This window comes from Acanthochromis polyacanthus, chromosome 6 (assembly GCF_021347895.1).
Source record: "Acanthochromis polyacanthus isolate Apoly-LR-REF ecotype Palm Island chromosome 6, KAUST_Apoly_ChrSc, whole genome shotgun sequence".
NCBI lineage: Eukaryota > Metazoa > Chordata > Actinopteri > Pomacentridae > Acanthochromis > Acanthochromis polyacanthus.
Window position 1 is genome coordinate 4,041,229 of NC_067118.1, and position 14,978 is coordinate 4,056,206.

The window sequence follows — 14,978 nt, forward strand, 5'->3', positions numbered from 1 at the left end:
TTGTTTCCGGTTGTTTCTGTCAGAATCGTCGTGCCTCTGTTGTCACTTAGTTACGCCCGCCTTCTGACTCTACACTTCATGGTGATTGGTCCGGCCAGTTTTAGGAGAATCCAGCCTCGAGCCTTATGGAGGGTAACTAGACCCACCCTGGCAGAGAATTAAATTCGTTGCCGTGGGTTGTCTAGCGCGGCTAGGCTATTGTTGAACTACAATCTGTTGGCTTAAAGTTCTTCTAAATGACACAAGTGTCGTTTTCCATGTTTCTCTGCTATGTGGTTGACTGTCACATGTTTCTGTCCTCAGTGTTGGACTGCATGATATTCCATCATATTCCATCATTTCATGGGATCTTTCCTGACTTCCCCTCTTGAACCTTTCCATGCTGTGAGCTGTCTAAAGGTAACTGTAGTCCTGACAAACAGCACAACGCTGTTCTCATGTTGGAAAACGGAGCTTTTGGTGTGGACTAAATCAGGGAGGGTTGGCTGCTTTTCTAGCTAGCAGGGATCATTCCCACAACACTGTCCAACACAACATACAAGTTCTAATGATGTGTCAAAGAAAATGTTTTAGGGATGCTGTTGATGCTGATCTAGAACATTCTAGCACCAACTTCTGTCAGATATTCCTCCACTTTTACACAGTGTTGCATGTTAGCAAAGGAAAGACTCCATGCAACATTCAGAGAACGTTTGAAGAACTAGTTGGAGAACAGTGTTCTGGTTTTAGAACGTCTTTAGACAACGTTATTCTACACAGAAGAACATTCTGGAAACTCACAAACTGAGAACACCACTCTTTGTTTTCTCACAATGTTTTGAGAACAAAAACTAAAATAAACTCATGAAAGCTGTTTGTTGTGGTGAACTTGTAGCGTATAAAAGTGAATATTAGTGGGCAGAAACACATTTACATTTGTAGGTTTGGTATTTAGACACTTAGCCTTTAATAAAACATGAAGGAACTAGAAAAGGAACAGGAACTACATCAGTGTAGGTTGAGGAGAAAGAAAAGAAATGCTCACCCTCGAGTCATTTTTGAGCTCTTTCATGGTCCTTTGGCCATCAGCTGTCAGATTGCAGTACAGTTTCTCCTCATGCCAACAGCAGGCGTACCAATCTCCATTGATCAGCACCGACATCGGCCACAGCAGGCTGATGAGAACTGCTCTGATGATCCATGCCAGCAAAAAGCAAGAAAACCTTGTACGCTTCAGGCAGGTGTATTTTAGGAGCGCCTGAAAGGATCCGTCCAACCACAGCACCATGAAAAATATTATAAATGCAGGGAGGATCATGTAGGACCAGCAAACCCTGGTTTGGTCTTCACAGGTACATTGAAGGTCCTTGTCCAATACAACATGGTAGAAAAAAATCCCAACGACTGCAGTGTAGACACCAACTGATTTACTGAGTTTTTTCACAGAAAAGGTCAGCGCTGCTTTCAGACCATCCATGTTTGACAGGTTTGAATCTTCTGAAGAAAACAGCAATCACATACAGTGTACCACCACGAAATCAAGTTGATTCTGCTGGACCTGAAAAACCAACCTGCTGAGGATCAAATTTTTTGGATTCTTTCACCACTGTACCCAGAAACCAACGCCCACAGGTGGGTGTCAGTTCTTTGTTGTAGCACAGCCTGTTTTTCTTCATTCTTACTTTCATTTTCACCTGTTGTTTAGTTCAGTTCAGGCACCAAAATGTCTTGACAAAGTTTAGAAAAAGTCACTGGTTTGGATTGCAGGTTCTTCATATTCTGACATTAAAATCAATCAGTTCTTCCTCTATTACCTCCTCAGAACCAGCTGGTTCTTCATCTACACTAACTTTATCAATGATCAGAGTTCTACCTTCATTCTATGAATCATTTCAGAGTTTCAGGTCCTTGAACTACATAGAGGTGGATCCAAAAAGTCCATATTCTCTGTTTTTTTCCATGTCTGCTGATCCTGACACCACGTTTCAGGTGTTTCAGTTCACACCATGACTACACTGAGAACATTATTACTACACTGAGCAGCATCACTAACAGATCCTTCCACTGCCTCCACTAAAGTTTAGAAGGTCTTACCTCTCTTACTCACGTCAACAATGCATCTTAAATTTTGCCAATTGGATGAGTAAAGTATCTGTCTGTCCATCAGTCCATCTGTCCATTTGTCTGATATGTAATCGATTTCCTGAGTTGTGGATCTACTCCCAGGTGAACATGTTTGGAAAACCTCCAAAGGAGGTTTTCCAGTTTTCCTTCCCTCCAGATGATGAACTCACTTCGGCCGTTTGTACATGCGATTTCGTTTCTGTTATAAAACAGAGCTCATGACCATAGGTGAGGGTTGGAAAGTGGATTACCTTTGCTCAGCTCAGCTCCCTCTTCACCACAACGGTTCAGTACTACTGCTGATGGGGTCCTAAACCACCTGTCCATCTCATGCTCCATTCTCCCATCACTGAACAAGAGCCTGAGCAGCACTTAGCTCTTCCTGGATGCTGCAACTTCTGCCAGTTTTGGAGGATTCTTGGTCAGTAATGGTCTCCACACCATCTCCAACTGATTCTCACAGCTTCCCAAAAGATTCTCCAGCCATCTTTAACAGCATTCAAAATCTACCCCAATGTTATCACTGCCCTCTTGTGGAGCCACCAATGGTCTGTCCATCCATCCATCTTCATTAGAGCAGGAGTCTATCCCAGTTGTCTCGGGGTGAAGGCAGGTATCCCTTGATAGGTCACCAATCTGTCACAGGGCTACAGATACAGATAAACATTCAACTCACATTCACACCTACGGGCAAGTTAGAGTTACTAATCTCATCATGTTTGTTGACTGTGGGAGGAAACTGGAATACCTGGAGAAAACCCATACAGGCACAACATCCCAAGAACGGAAGATCTTCAAGCTGCAAGGTAAAGTGCTAACCACTAATCCACTGTGCAGCCCACACCAATAGTCTAGAAAAATAAATCTTGATTTCCTCCAAGAACCTTAACCTCATTGTCATTATTAGCAAAAGTTAAAGTTACTCTCCTGCAGTCATGTCTTTCATACACTGCTTAATGTCATGGTCTGTCACCATCCAGCTCATTCCCTGGACTGAAAACGTCGTGGACTACTGCAACGGTATCACTGATTCCCTTCCCCAGATAGCAAACTATGGGTGAATCAATGTTGAATCTATGTTGAGACCTAATGTTGAAATTATACAGAAAGCGCAAGGTTGATAAAATGTTGAGTCAACGTTTGCTTTTCAACCATAAATCACACTTTACCCAGATAGCAAAAGATGCTAAATCAATGTTGAATTAGGGTTAAGAAGGTTGAATTGTGGTTACGGTTGAAGACTGATGGTTGGATCAACGTTGATTCAACAACATTTTGTCAACATTGAACTTTGTGTTTAAAAGATGCCATTGAATCTACGTTGTATTTTGGTTTAATTAAAATGTTTGACAGGTCAATGTTTAATTAATGTTGAATCTATGTTTGCAAACATGTAATCTATGTAAGCAAACGTTGACTCAACATTTTATCAACCTTGCGCTTTCTGTATAATTTCTACGTTAGGTCTCAACATAGATTCAACATTGATTCACCCATAGTTTGCTATCTGGGTCACTCCCTACTTTCCATCATTCAGCGTAGCCACATTGTCCAGCCTCATGTCTTTTGCTCCCCTCCATCCAGGCTTCAAACTACTCACAGCACATTTTATGGTCACGTCCCGCTGCATCATACATGTCCTACACTCACACCTTTAGTCAGCTCTGTAGAATCCTTGTTTTGGCTGGTCTTCCTTTGTTTTCTGCTGAGTACAGGAGGTCCTCGACTTACATCAGAGTTCTGTTCCTCCGGTGTGACACCAGTCGATTTTTGCTGTAAGTCGGAACTCCAGTGAAAATGTAAACAAAGCCGTTATGTGCATCATGACATCAATCAGTTTACATATAATTGTACAACTGCAGTAACAACAGTAATTAGCTCACACTGCAACACAACTAAACTAGGATTTGTGGAATTGGAGATCAGCCTCCACTGTCTGACTTCCTGTGATCCAGAGTCCTGTAAGTTTTGCTGGCCTTTTCCCTGTTGAAAGTGAATCCTTCTGCTGTGAGGCTGACCTTCATCCATCCACTAGAATCCATCCCATGTTCATGTCTGGTCCACTGGTTCTGGCCACCCCCCCACCACAGACACCTTCAGACATCCCATCTCATCAGTTTCACCATCGTTCAAACTTTGAGTCACTCCTCACCAGGCAGTTTCAGCATCATTCACATTTAAACAAATCCCTCCCTGAGTGGTTTTACTTCAGTTAACTCCTTGAGTCATTCATCTTCACTCTTTTTTCTTTGACTTCCAGGTCCTTGAAGTCCATTGAGATGGTTCCAGATTTATCACTTTTTAATGAACTTTTTCCATCGTTTCTGATCAGAACTTCATCAGTCCAGTAGATAGAACCACTAAGGAGGAAAAACACACTTGAGTTCTGGTAAAAACTGACACCAGATCAGTTTTACATCTGCTGTGTTTCTAAATGTGAGCTCTTCGTCCACAGTAAAACCCCTGGACAGGATCTCACTTCATGAATCATTCTGATTTATACAAACTTGGTATTTATGCACAAATAAATCAATCACTAATCAGCAGGAATGTTTAGCTAACACAAGCTGAGAGTTCAAGCTAGCTGGTGCTAAAGCAAGCTAATATAGCATAATGCTATCAAAATGGGGTTGGAAGACAAATGAGTCAATAAGCTACAGACCAAATCTGATCAATAAAGACTGTTGGAGTTATCTGCTCAGGCACGTCAGAATAAACAATATCTTATCTTGACTAGACTAGGATATTCTGGGATGTCTTCAGCTGCAAGGAAACATCTTAGTTAAAGGGAGCCATTTTTCTTTCATAAATTCCTCCTTTTTGATCGTAAGATCAAACAAAAACACCAAATCAAAAGAGAAAATTCCAAATGGGGAACCCTGGTCAGAGGATCACAGAACCGATCCTGAATCATTCAAAACAGCACTTTAAATCAAAATACAAACACTCTCCAACAGATTACAATAGTCAAAGGATAACTGGTGAAATAATAAATCAAACACAGATCAGAATGATTCAGATCTTAGTGAGATGAGGGACACAAGAGCCAAAACCAAATTCCTTGTAACTCAAGGAATGCAGAAAATCAACCTGTCTGAACCATCGCCAGTCTGCTTCCCGTAAACAAAGACTTTATTCTGAAGGCCTCCACCTCCTCTTCCTTTTTCTGTGAGTCATTGTGTTAGCAGGAAAACATGTAGAAGCTTCTAGAATAAAATGTTGGTTTACAGGAAACAGGTTAGTGATGGTTTAAACAGGGAGAGCATCTGCATTCATTCATTTCTTACTTTCACATTGACTCTGAGGTCTATGATGCAGAGTGTCATCAGGATTATGTACAGTGGTGGAAAAAGGTTTTGGACTCTCCATGAATTTGTGAAATACTGCATTAAGAATCACTCTGTGGTCTTCAAGTGTAATTTCTCTTCATCCATTCACAGCCAAAATACCAAACAAATCCTAGAACAGCCATTAACAACTTACAGCTGACTGGTTCCATAAAAATACAAAAGGAATGTTGAATACTGGGTCATTCTGGTTCCAGTGATCCACTAATGAAGGTCGTCCTTTTTAGTAAAAGACACAGTTTCTGTTGCCGTGCTTCATGTTTATGTAAACCAGCACATCTGAAAGTTCTTCAGAAACAAAAATGACTAAAACAAGGAACCAAACACAGGAAACAGTCTGAAGTTACAGATTCTCAGACAGGAAGGTACATCTGCTGTCAGATATCCAGGAAGTGCAGATGGAGACCTTCAGCTGTTGGAGTCACTCTGTAGAAATACAACCAACCAACCAACAATACAACCAACCAACCAACCAACCAACAATACAACCAACCAACAGCTGGAAGACAAACCAACATCTGGGTGTCCAAGAGGTTCTTCAGCAAAAAATGACCACATCCTGATCTGCATGTGCAGGAAAACCACTGAATGACATGACAGGAGCTTCAGCAGCAGTGGTCAAACCAAACTGCTGTCCAGTGTTCCACCAGCACTTTCAGATCATGGCTGAAGGTCCTACAAGGCTGTCCAGAAGGCCCTGATCAATGAGAGATGGAGGATAACCCGGTATCACTGGGTCCAAGCACACCAGAACTGGACAGCCAGGAAGAAGATTCTGTGGTCAGATGAGTCCAGTTTCCAGCTTCATCTTCCTCCTGCTAATGTGAGGCTAAGAAGACCAGGAGAAGCATCATCTCCAGCATGGACAGGACCTCCTGTCAGGCATGGTGGAGGCAGTATCATGGTGCTGCTGGTGTTGGTCATCTCACATTGAACTCTGCCAAGTATTGTTCCATTCTCTAAACCCTCATGTTCCCTTCTGCTCATGCTCTGTTCTGTCGAGGTCAAAAACAATAAACAAATAAAAATACCATTTGTATTTGTTTGTGTCTGTCTAATGGAGCCACACCTTTTGAAACAAAAAGAAAAGATTTCCTGATAATTTCTGAGATTGTGTAAAAACTTTTTTCCAAAACTGTACGTCACAAAAACATCATCGAGTACTACTTAGTAAAAAATGTAGTTGTACAGTATGTCACATAAAACATCACAGTATGGTGTAGTATAGTTCCTATCAACCTCATGTGGTTTCCACTGTCAGATGTACGGTGCTCTGGATGAAAGCATCTGCTGAATGAAACTAGGAATGACAAACTGTTGTAAATAAATGTAATAAAAACGGCATAGAACAGTATGTTGGAAAAACCACAGTACGTCGTCTAACATGTTACTAAAACGTCATAGTTTATAGCATGTTGTCCGAAAAAATGAAAGAAAATCACTTTAATATTTTGTCCAAAACTTTCACTAAAACGTCAGTTTAATGTCATTCAAAATGTGACTAAAACCTCATAGTTTGAAATGTGGTCCAAAAATCTAAAGAACGCTGTAATTTACCATGTTAACTGTAATATGCTGTGTCGACTGAGGGACTGAGACGGAGTGCTGTTAGCAGTTTGCTGGTTTATTGAACACTGGATGGCATGCACACGACAACATGGCACCTGCAGTTAAAGACGGCAACTCAGGAGGGACATGCTGTAATAAGAGCGTTTCCAGAACAGCGCCACTGGCGCTCACAGTACATTACATTGACCAAAACATCACTGCATTGTCATAGTTTATTATGACGTACAAAACGTTACTAAAAAGTCACAGTGTACTACACACGTGGACAAAATTGTTGGTACCCCTCAGTTAAAGAAGGAAAAACCCACAATTCTCACTGAAATCACTTGAAACTCACAAAAGTAACAATAAATAAAAATTTACTGAAAATTAAATAATCAAAATCAGCCATCACTTTTGAATTGTTGATTAACATAATTATTTAAAAAAACAAACTAATGAAATAGGGCTGGACAAAAATGATGGTACCCATAACTTAATATTTTGTTGCACAACCTTTTGAGGCAATCACTGCAATTAAACGATTTCTGTATTTGTCAATGAGCGTTCTGCAGCTGTCAACAGGTATTTTGGCCCACTCCTCATGAGCAAACAGCTCCAGTTGTCTCAGGTTTGATGGGTGTCTTCTCCAAATGGCATATTTCAGCTCCTTCCACATATGTTCAATGGGATTCAGATCTGGGCTCATAGAAGGCCACTTTAGAATAGTCCAACGCTTTTCTCTCAGCCATTCTTGGGTGTTTTTGGCTGTGTGTTTTGGATGGTTGTCCTGTTGGAAGACCCATGACCTGCGACTGAGACCAAGCTTTCTGACACTAGGCAGCACATTTCTCTCCAGAATGCCTTGATAGTCTTCAGATTTCATCGTACCTTGCACACTTTCAAGACACCCTGTGCCAGATGCAGCAAAGCAGCCCCAAAACATTACTGAGCCTCCTCCATGTTTCACCGTAGGGACAGTGTTCTTTTCTTCGTATGCTTGCTTTTTGAGTCTATGAACATAGAGTTGATGTGCCTTACCAAAAAGCTCCAGTTTGGTCTCATCTGTCCAAAGGACATTCTCCCAGAAGCTTTGTGGCTTGTCAACATGCATTTTTGCAAATTCCAGTCTGGCTTTTTATGAGTTTTTTTCAGCAGTGGTGTCCTCCTTGGTCGTCTCCCATGAAGTCCACTTTGGCTCAAACAACGACGAATGGTGCGATCTGACACTGATGTACCTTGGCCTTGGAGTTCACCTTTAATTTCTTTGGAGGTTGCTCTGGGCTCTTTGGATACAATTCCAACGATCCGTCTCTTCAATTTGTCATCAATTTTCCTCTTGCGGCCACGTCCAGGGAGGTTGGCTACTGTCCCGTGGGTCTTGAACTTCTGAATAATATGAGCCACTGTTGTCACAGGAACTTCAAGCTGTTTAGAGATGGTCTTATAGCCTTTACCTTTAAGATGTTTGTCTATCATTTTTTTTCGGATGTCCTGGGACAATTCTCTCCTTCGCTTTCTGTTGTCCATGTTCAGTGTGGTACACACCTTTTCACCAAACAGCAGGGTGACTACTTGTCTCCCTTTAAATAGGCAGACTGACTGATTATGAGTTTGGAAACACCTGTGATGTCAATTAAATGACACACCTGAGTTAATCATGTCACTCTGGTCAAATAGTTTTCAATCTTTTATAGAGGTACCATCATTTTTGTCCAGGCCTGTTTCATTAGTTTGTTTTTTTAAATAATTATGTTAATCAACAATTCAAAAGTAATGGCTGTTTTTGATTATTTAATTTTCAATAAATTTTTATTTATTGTTACTTTTGTGAGTTTCAAGTGATTTCAGTGAGAATTGTGGGTTTTTCCTTCTTTAACTGAGGGGTACCAACAATTTTGTCCACGTGTGTATATTGTCCGAAAATTTAAAAAAAAGTCATAGTTTAGTATGTCCTCTGAACATTAAAAATAATGAAAACGTCATAGGAGGGCGACAGTGAAGATGCGGTGTATTTATGCTGATTATAAATCAGAGAGCTCCACTCCCAGTCAGATATCTATGTATCTGTACAGCATGTCGTCCAAAATATCACACTGTAAAAAGTCATAGTATGTCTTAAAGAACACCATGGTACAGTTTGTCAGATAAAAACATTGTGTAATATGTCGTAACAAACGTCATAGCATCGTATGTCACAACAAAGATAACTGCAGAGAAAGCTGCAAAAACACCCTGGATTAATATGTGATTAAACTGTCAGAGAAAAGTTAACTTTGACCTTCAGAGGATGCTGTCTCAGTGTGTCGTCTGTTTGTCGGTGTGATGTGATGATTTGTGCGATCAAACAAATAAAACACAAAGTTCCACAGGCAGCAGGAAGCTCAGCATCTCAGGCCTCCTTTTAAACTTCACTCATCCATGCTATTAATCTACTCAGACACAAACCATCCTTTTCTCAGACTCTTTCACATCTTTTCTCAAGTTTTCTCACAGTAAATATTCTATGGAAGCTCATTTCTGTCATTTAAATCTGTATTTTTGACTTTCTGTTATGAAAAATCTTCTTATTTTGACCAAACTTCCACTTTTTACCTCGTAATTGTGATTTTCAGGGTCAATTAAACAACAAACATTTAGAAAATATCTCAATGATGTTTACATTTTTGTCACAATATTTACATTTTTCATGTTTTCATTTCGGGCTGCACATTGGTATAGTGGTTAGCACTTTCACCTTGCAGCAAGAAGATCCCCGGTTCAAATCCCGGCCTGGGATCTTTCTGCATGGAGTTTGTATGTTCTCCCTGTGCATGCGTGGGTTTTCTCCGGGTACTCCGACTTCCTCCCACAGTCCAAAAACATGCTGAGGTTAATTGGTTACTCTAAATTGTCCGTAGGTGTGAATGTGAGTGTGATTGTGTGTCTGTATATGTAGCCCTGTGACAGACTGGTGACCTGTCCAGGGTGTCCCCTGCCTTCACCCGAGTCAGCTGGGATAGACTCCAGCACCCCCCATGACCCTAGTGAGGATAAAGCGGTGGATAGAGGATGGATGGATTGAAGTTTTCATTTAACAATTTTGAAGTTAAAGCTTATAAACAATGTTTGGTGTAAAATTAGTTTTTTACTAAATGTAATTCTGACTTTCTGGGTCATCTATGAGATAAATCATACCAACACAGTTAACTTTGACCTTCATAGGATGCTGTCTCAGCGTGTCATCTGTTTGTCGGTGTGATGTGATGATTTGTGCGATCAAACAAATAAAACACAAAGTTCCACACGCAGCAGGAAGCTCAGCATCTCAGGCCTCCTTTTAAACTCCACTCATTCATGCTATTCATCTACTACCACAGCGGGTGAGAAAAACACATTTGTCCGTCAAAAACAAATATTCATCCATCCGTTCTCTATACACGGCTTCAACGCACACAGCACGACTCACATTTCTGGGTTTATTATTACACACAGAAAAAAATATTCCACAAAAAACGGCCATAATCCAACCTTTTACATCCAGATGACACAAGCCAGGAAACTATTTTGTCCAAAACATGTCCTGAAGTCGGTATAAAATCCACGAATCGGTCGTTTTCAAGGAAATGCACCTCGCGATGTGCGTCCAATATTCCCTGTATTTTTCGTAATTTTTTTATTTAAAAATAGAATATTAGCGATTTTATGTACTGAAAATGACTGGAATTGACTGAAGCTTAAAGGGATATATATATATATATATATATATATATATATATATATATATATATATATATATATATATATATATATATATATAGGCTATTATATACATATAGCAAGGATATAAAGTTTATCATAAAATTTACACTTTTTACATCATATTTTTCTGACAAATCAGAAGATAAATCTCAGAAAAATAAAATTTCTTTACTTTTTTGATTTTTACAGCAGAACTTTGACTTTCTTGGTCAAAAGTTTGAATGTTTTTCGTAAAACTCCATTTTCACATCACAATTTCACTCTGGCACATGAGATTTTTGACTTATTGTGAATGTTTCTATTTAAATCTGTTCTTTTACTGGTGGAAATAAGTTTTCATATTTATTCTGGAAAACGAAAGTTCTTGTACATTTTAACAGTTTGATGTCAGCACTCCAATGTGAGAAGAAGAAATGAATATGAAACAAGAATTCTCTTCTCTTGGTTCATGTTTATAGAACCAACATACAGCTGGATTATTTTCATGTTTTCATGGTTATTATTTGTACGTGGTTGTTCTTACTTCTGCATTTTATTAGTAAAATCAAAAAACATAAAAATCCAACATATTTGCATTTTTAATTATCAACCAGAAAAGAAAAAACAACTAATGTTGTCGTTCGTTGTGCTGAAACCACACAGTGGATCCTGGAGCAGCAGTGGTGCAACAGCAGCTAACATTAGCATTAGCAGTGGAGCTAGCTAGCCGTTAGCCTCATCAGGGTCAGAGAGGTTCAGGGTTGTTTCTGTACATTGTTTTTTTTCATCATTGACGTCGCTAGGCTAGCTGTATCTCAGTGTTGGTAAACGTTATCACATAAGCTAACTGCTGATATCAACGGTTTATTTTAGGTTTAGTTAGCATGATGCTACGAGCTAAACTCTAAGGCAGGAGCTTGGTTAGCTAGTTTGGAGTAACTCTGTCTGAACTGTGCTAAGCTAACAGCTTGATCATCTACTCCCAGCTAGCAGTGTTTGATCAATTCTGCTTTAAGCCCCGCCTCCTTTCTCTGACTGGTCAGCTGTCCTGTTCATCAAAGTCCAATTATCACTCCTGTTGATGACGGACGCCCCGCCCTCCTCAGTCCATCCCTGATTGGTCCAGAGCCTCAGAATGATGTCACACAGGTCATCTGGTCCATAGATATAAAGAGTAGATAGTCCAGCCCGCTGTGGCAGCCGGCTAAGCGACGTGCCTACGTGGCGCCCATCTTGAAGGGGGCAAAGTTCCCATTTAAAGCAATGCATGTACATTGAAAATAAATCATAATTTGCTCATTTCTCAACCGATTTTTGTGTGGTTTACTTTATTTTCAACGTCAAAACATGTACTATTAATAGTACTTCCTACAAATGTAACCTGCAATTTTAGTTATCACATTCTTTAACTGCAAATGTAATCTATTTATTTTTTCTTATTAATATTAATTATATATATATATATATATATGTGTGTGTATATATATATATATTTAAGCCCATTACAAAAACGTTTGATTTGAAGTTCCAGCCTCTTCCAACTTTGTTCCAAGTGTTGCTTTAAAATGGTTTATTGTACTTTTATTTACTCTTTGAGCACATTGCTCACATCTCCTGGCCCTTGGAGGCAGCTTGGTGTGAATGATGTTCAGGTGAGACATTACTACATTGCATTTGCTAACATTTGCTATTTTCTTGCCATTCTTTTATTAAAACACTGCAAAGATGCTCCACCAACTGTGGCGTGTTTGTTTTGATGGTAAGAACTACTCAGTATGTTATATCGATGACCTCTATAAAATGTTTTATCTGCATTTAAAACACACTCTTTGTATTGAAAAACTGTATCCTGACAGAATGTGCATGACATTATATTAACCAGTATCTCTGTACATTGTAATGGGGGCCAGTTGTGATTTCAGTGAGGTTTTGTGCAAATTGCGACACGTTGTGCTTGACTGTAGCGATGAAGGTATTATTTTTGGAAACATATTTTAATCTTCTGCATTTCCTTCTTCACAGGAAAACATGCTGCAGATTAGAAGATGGTGGTGTCTTGTTCTGCTGCCGTAAGCGCCCTCAGTATCACACTTTTAAACCAGATTCTTTTAAATCACGTTTTACTGTATTCACTGTCATCTGACCTGCATGAATGTTTTCATTGTGAATGTTTGTTGTCATTAAATCACCACGATCTAAAGAAGAGAGATTGCAGCAAAGAAAAAGGCAACGAGAGCAGAAAAATTACAGGTGAGGGGTCATGTGATAAATTGGTATATAGTGAAACTATTGCTCAAAGACTGATCCCCCCCACTTATTTCAGGATGTGGCTGAAGTCCCCCTGAAAATGTTTAGGCTTTCAGAATCTGCCCCTGAAGCATCAGGTATTGTTCCAGCCAGCATCGAGGTTGTTGAGGTTCCATGTCACAGAGCAGTCATTATTTCTCTGTGTACTTAAAATCAACCACTTAAATCTTGCATTGTCATTGTGCCTGTATACACCACAATCTGTTTCCTTTCTAGATCAGGCTGAGAACAGGACTGGGAACAGGAAACGGGGTATATTGCCTGAGATGGGTAGTCTAATTTCAGTGTTTTCTGCAATCTCCGAGCCTTTACTTAAACAACTGTTTTCTTTATTTTTGTTTAGGAGAATCCTTTGGTCAGGGATGCAATGGCAGCAGCCCGGTGGTGTGGGACCAGAACGTTCAAGGGAAAATTTCCCTTCTTCAAGTTGTTACCCTGGCCAAGGAGCAACGCGTGAGGGCAGTGGAACTCCTTTATGTCTGTGATGGCCAGGAAGAAGAGGAGACCGCTGATCTCAGAGAACCGTTCCTTTTTCTTTTTAGTCTGCAGGAAGACTATGAGACATTCTGTCAAGAAATCATTGACAGGAGAAACATGAAGGTGTTTTGTGCTTTTGACAGAAAAGAATAAAGTTGTGTTCAACGGTGCTGAAGCTTCATTCATTACATCTGACCCCTACAAATGTACATGGTTTGTGAGTCGTACAGACTCTGATATATTATGTCTGGCATAATCATATACAGAAAGTCTCTATACAGAGATCAGAGATTATGTTTTTGTTTCAGTTATGTAGAATGAAGGCCAAGCTAAGAGCCCTCTTTGATTTGAGGAAAGACATGTAACATTGACTGTCAGTTCAGTCTTATATCCTTGAGTGGATTAGTGACACTTTAAGAAAGTCGTTAGTGCAAAGTTTAGGAAATCTGTGTTATCAGCCAGGAATAAGCATATTCAGGTATCAGTGGCAGAGACATTGCTGCTGTCTCTGATCTCCTTTAATGTAGCTGATATAATTCAGTGTACAAAAAAATCCAAATGTGTCTATGTATGCTGTATATCACAAATTTCACTTCACTGTTTCAGTCCAGCTAGCCCTAGTTAGACAGGGTTTGAGTTAAAGAGAGTTGAACCCAAGTAAAAAGTTGTGTCGGCTATAGTATTACAACTCCTGGCAAAAATGATGGAATCACCAGTCTGGGAGGACGCTCGTTCAGTTGTTTTAATTTGTAGAAAAAAAGCAGATCACAAACATGACAAAAAACTAAAGTCATTTTATTTTGCAACTTTCTGGCTGTAAGAAACACTAAAAGATATCAAGAGGGAAAATTGTGGTAGTCAGTAACAATCACTTTTTTAGACCAAGCACAGGGATAAAATTATGGAATCAATTCTGAGGAAAAAATGATGGAATCACCCCATAAATTCTCATTCCCAAAACTAGCTCCCATATCAGATTAAATCTGCTCGTTAGTCTGCAGTTTAAAAGGAGTGATCACACCTTGGAGAGATGTTGCACCAAGTGGCTTGACATTAATCATGACTCCAACATGAGAGATGTCAACTGAAACAAAGGGGAGGATTATCAGACTTTTCAAAGAGGGTCAATCATCACGAATTGTTGGAGATATCCCAGATTGGTTCTGCAAATGATCATCAAACTGACGTGGGACTAGAAAAATTGCAGCAGCAGCATCAAAACCAAGTTTATTTGGCCCAGCAGCAACAACCAAATCCACAGTCTGCATGAGCAACAAGCTGGTTTGGTTGGAAATCAGCAAACTGGTGTGCTGCAGCAACAACTTCCAGTCACTCTTGGTCTAAAAAAGTGATTGTTACAGACTACCACAATTTTTCCTCTTGAGATCTTTTAGTGTTTCTTACAGCCAGAAAGTTGCAAATTAAAATGACTTTAGTTTTATGTCATGTTTGTTATCTGCTTTTTTTCTAAAAAAA

General features: G+C 39.7%; 1 long non-coding RNA gene across 2 annotated transcripts; it reads left to right on the top strand.

Moving 5' to 3' along the window:
- Window positions 1–12,216: 12,216 nt before the first annotated feature.
- LOC127534579 (uncharacterized) lies at window positions 12,217–13,672 on the top strand. 2 transcript variants are annotated; one of them, XR_007942749.1, is made up of 4 exons: window positions 12,217–12,370; window positions 12,741–12,968; window positions 13,042–13,102; window positions 13,242–13,672. It is a non-coding gene; the product is annotated as an uncharacterized LOC127534579 (long non-coding RNA). The 2 variants fall into 2 exon arrangements; XR_007942748.1 differs by having other exon boundaries at window positions 12,217–12,968.
- The last annotated feature ends 1,306 nt before the right edge of the window (window positions 13,673–14,978 follow it).